We start from the raw sequence: 5,000 nt of genomic DNA, 5'->3' as shown, positions 1-5,000 counted from the left end.
AGTGTCATACCATTTTAGACCACAGTAGCGGCACTTTTCCAATGGGACCAGCCTGACCCATACAACATCCTTGCCAAAAGGGGAAACACTAAGATGATTTTGATTGAGAAAGTCACCACATCATGTGACCCAGCGTCTCAAAACGGTATTATGTCAGGATGATGAAGATGCTGAAAATTAACTTTGTAGCCAGAAATATCAGACTTGCGTTGAGTGTATAAACTTTATTGAGGAGAATGAATTTCATATTTCAGGTTGCTGAATACCAATCATTCATATTTTTGTCCAGTTTAAATTCAATTTGACTTTTTAGCATCTGGTTCATCCGACATAACACCGTTTTGAGACGTTGGGTCATATAAAATAAAGACTCCACCGACAGCTCCCAAGCCTGTCATTGTAACTAAATGAAAAGAAATAACATGTGTCAAAGATCACTTCCGAATAGATTGATCTACATTTTGTCTCAGTGATACCAAAACGTCAATTTAAATGTCAGCCTGAATCAATATGGTGGGTGTGGAAAATGAGATAACTGTAAACTCTTTATAGATAAGTCATAAACAAGCCATGGTTCGAGTACCCCCCCCCCCCCCTCTCTCTCTCTCTCTCTCTCTCTCTCTCTCTCTCTCTCTCTCTCTATCTCTCTCTCGTTCTCCCTCTACCTCTTTTTATCTCTTTCTCTTCCCTTTTTTTCTCCTCTTCTTCTTCTTCTTCTTCTTCTTCTTCTTCTTCTTCTTCTTCTTCTTCTTCTTCTTCTTCTTCTTCTTCTTCTTCTTCTTCTTCTTCTTCTTCTTCTTCTTCTTCTCGTTTTACTTCTCTCAATTGCTACCCCATCCTTTGTGTGCGCGTGTGTCTGTGTGTGTGTGTTTGTGTATTTCCGTGTGTATTATTTTACTAATTTGTATTTGATGTTACAGCACCTGCTACTTCCTTCCTCTAGACGTCTTCAAACTATTGCAGATAACTAGAAGAAGACAAAAATCTGAAAAGACTAGAAACAGAAGGAATAGATAACAAGTAGTTTGATAAGATGTTATCAAGATCTAGGAAAGAATAAGCAAATGTTAGTCAGCATCAATGAAAACAGACAAGTCAAAGAGGATCAAAAGACTGAATATAATATGACATGAAAACAAATATATTATGTGCGTGTCGTCTTTGTGTGTGTATGTGTGTCTGTGTGTGTGTGTATCAGAGAGAGAGATAGATAACGATATATATATATATATATATATATATATATATATATATATATATATATATATATATATATATATAGAGAGAGAGAGAGAGAGAGAGAGAGAGAGAGAGAGCGAGAGCGAAAGAGATATTAGTGCGATGAGGAGATGTGTGTGAGAGAGAGAGAGAGAGAGAGAGAGAGAGAGATAGAGAGTGATAGATAGATAGATAGATAGATAGATAGATAGATAGAAAGATAGATAGATAGATAGATAGATAGATAGACTATTAATTATAACTATGTGGTCTTGTGGTATGACACTCGCTTTCGGATCTGAGGGCCCTGGGTTCGAGCCTCGCTCGGAGCAATAGTTGACTCCTTGGATTAAGCTCTTCACTCACATTCTCTCACCTACCCAGGTGTAAAACGAGTACCTGACCGTCAACGGCGTAGTCTCTCTCGGATAAATATTGTAATATCACAGATATAAAAGCTCAAATTTGTTGGGGGGGGGGGGGGTTAAACACTCATATTTTTAGCCGATACGGCCGTTTCAATGCTCTTGTATTCTCATCAGTTGGCACAGACTGGATGAAATGGTTTTATTCCCCATTCTCTGAATCATTTTTTTCTTCTCTACAAACATTCACAATCATCGAAGTTGATGTGAGTAATTTCATATAATTGTGTCACTTACCTCAAATACTAGTTCACAACGTTGTCTCAATCGGGAAAAAATTGTAATAACGCCTAACAGGAGTCATGTCTCGTCCTACATGTTACGTGTTGCTGTTAGTCAGGGACCCCTTGTAAAGCGTTTGTAAATCGCATTTCAAAGCTCAAACTTACAAAAGTTTAAGTGTCCACGAAATCCAAAATAGATCACAGTCTAATCTATAAGAATAAGTGTCGATACAACAAGAAATTTTATCACAAAAGAATCGCGAACTTAAAAACTCAAAGCTCAAACTTTCAAAGGTTTTAGTGTTCACGAAATCTGAAATTGATCACAGTCAAATCCATTAGAAAAAGCTTAGATACAGCAAGAAATTATAATATCACAAATGAATCGTGAACTTCTTACGTTCTACAGTATGAATCTCAGACAATTCATTAAGATCGTAACCTACTTGGTACAAGGCAACTGTAATCTGTAAGAGGAATAGCCCCCAAAACTACAAGAAACTATGGATACATCACTGAATGTCAATAAGACTTACAGAATGAGCGAGCCTCCGTACGTACATCATCATCGTCATCATACTCATTAAGAAAATCGTGTTATGAGATCGTTAACCTGTGAATTATCCAAAAGTCGTTGAACCGATTCCAAGAATGAATGGAGGAAACAAAACAGAAACATGATTTTTAAAAAAAAATATGTTTAAAAAGATATTCCCTCGACAATGATGACGCAAACAGTCGACAGGGTGGAGTCTCATTCCAGTGTTATAGTTAAAGACCTGTGAATGTAAAGTTACTCAACCGTGCTGCTGTTGCATGATGATTAATTCTTTCCTTACCGATTATTTTTAGTATTTCCCAAAAGGGCAGGCTTACCCGAAAGACAAAAATTGAGTTTAAAAACTCAAAACAAGCTCTCTACAAAACAACTTTCTTATTTATCAAACAAAGATCATTCTTCAAAGTTTTGATGTTACGAAATATATCTGAATAAGATAAAATGTATATTATTGGGTCGTAACAAATGTGACGATTTTGCTGAAGGTGGTGAGGAAAGGGTAAAAGATAAAAGAGTGGTGCTCTATCGTCATCATAATAGATAATAATAGCATTCTACCTCTGTCTATAAATAGTAACAAGTAATGATAAGTTTATAAGAAGAATTTGTGACGTCATATTATCAAGCGTTAAATTTCAATAAAAATTGTATTCTTTAAAAAGAGTTATCCATTTAAGTGTATTGAACATGGTTTTTTTTTAATTAAAAAATACCAAAATCGGAATCGCTTGAGGAGTAAAATAAAAGATTGCTTACATTCTTGCGTTTTGGAATTCGAACTTTCTTCCCAACGCGCATTCGCAAGCGCGTGTAGCAATTGGCAACACGTCTGGAATTCCAACAAGCTTTAATGCAAAATTCGTATCTTTATATTATTATTATGAAGATTGTTATATCTTAAAATATGTATTGCTGATGCGTCATCCTTTCTCACTCAAGTGTTGATTTTAGGTCAAGGTCAGGGTCAGAATTACAATTCTTGAGTTCTTACGTCAATTGGGAAAATGAACACTTAAGAGCTAAAATCTAAGAGTATTCCAAATATTTCGATTAAAATAACTTTTTTACATAATAATAATAATAATAATAATAATAATAATAATAATAATAATAATAATAATAATAATAATAATAATAATAATAATAATAATAATAATAATAATCATCATCATCATTTTTTAAAAATAGGGGAAATTTGTCGTTAGAATAACCCAAGCGTCAGCCACAGTGCAACGCCGGAAAGTGAGCTAGGGCTAGGTTATTTGCTCAAGGCTTAACTTTGAGGCGGGTAGTCGAACTCGGTACCTTTTGGGTACGAAGCAAAGAACGTACCGCTGCCCCCACAATGAGCCCATAAAAATTTGGTTTAGCAGACCTGCAAATAAGAACACGTCAGCGGGTATCGAATTATTCACGTGTATCAATGTAAAATGTGAAATCTGTTTCATTGCATCAATAATATTATCCCTCAACTCTTTAAGATAAAGATCTGATCAATGTAAAATGTGAAATCTGTTTCATTGCATCAATAATAGTATCCCTCAACTCTTTAAGATAAAGATATGATCAATGTAAAAAGTGAAATCTGTTTCATTGCATAAATAATATTATCTTTCAACTCTTTAAGATAAAGATCTGATCAATGCAAAATGTGAAATCTGTTTCATTGCATAAATAATATTATCTTTCAACTCTTTAAGATAAAGATCTGATCAATGTAAAATGTGAAATCTGTTTCATTGCATAAATAATAGTATCTTTCAACTCTTTAAGATAAAGATCTGATCAATGTAAAATGTGAAATCTGTTTCATTGCATAAATAATATTATCTTTCAACTCTTTAAGATAAAGATCTGATCAATGTAAAATGTGAAATCTGTTTCATTGCATAAATAATATTATCTTTCAACTCTTTAAGATAAAGATCTGATCAATGTAAAATGTGAAATCTGTTTCATTGCATAAATAATATTATCTTTCAACTCTTTAAGATAAAGATCTGATCAATGTAAAATGTGAAATCTGTTTCATTGCATAAATAATAGTATCTTTCAACTCTTTAAGATAAAGATCTGATCAATGTAAAATGTGAAATCTGTTTCATTGCATAAATAATATTATCTTTCAACTCTTTAAGATAAAGATCTGATCAATGTAAAATGTGAAATCTGTTTCATTGCATAAATAATATTATCTTTCAACTCTTTAAGATAAAGATCTGATCAATGTAAAATGTGAAATCTGTTTCATTGCATAAATAATAGTATCTTTCAACTCTTTAAGATAAAGATCTGATCAATGTAAAATGTGAAATCTGTTTCATTGCATAAATAATAGTATCTTTCAACTCTTTAAGATAAAGATCTGATCAATGTAAAATGTGAAATCTGTTTCATTGCATAAATAATAGTATCTTTCAACTCTTTAAGATAAAGATCTGATCAATGTAAAATGTGAAATCTGTTTCATTGCATAAATAATAGTATCTTTCAACTCTTTAAGATAAAGATCTGATCAATGTAAAATGTGAAATCTGTTTCATTGCATAAATAATATTATCCCTCAACTCTTTA

The 5,000-nt window shown here is 32.8% G+C and overlaps 1 protein-coding gene across 3 annotated transcripts in view; it reads right to left on the bottom strand.

Annotated features, from left to right (window-relative positions):
* The window catches only part of LOC144966239 (uncharacterized), a 46,831-nt gene that overhangs the window by 21,144 nt on the left and 20,687 nt on the right, over positions 1 to 5,000 (bottom strand). Inside the window, exon 1 of one of the 3 annotated variants that reach the window (XM_078902445.1) lies at positions 1,881 to 2,454. The exons of the other annotated variants lie outside the window; for them this stretch is intronic. The gene's annotated coding sequence lies outside the window, so the exon portion shown is untranslated. Of the gene's footprint in view, positions 1 to 1,880; positions 2,455 to 5,000 lie in introns of those variants that run through there. 3 annotated transcript variants of the gene reach the window in all.

This window comes from Berghia stephanieae, chromosome 1 (genome assembly GCF_034508935.2).
Source record: "Berghia stephanieae isolate SIO BIC M18660-M18661 chromosome 1, UCSD_Bste_1.3, whole genome shotgun sequence".
Taxonomy (NCBI): domain Eukaryota; kingdom Metazoa; phylum Mollusca; class Gastropoda; order Nudibranchia; family Aeolidiidae; genus Berghia; species Berghia stephanieae.
This window is presented reverse-complemented; position numbering and strand designations above follow the sequence as displayed.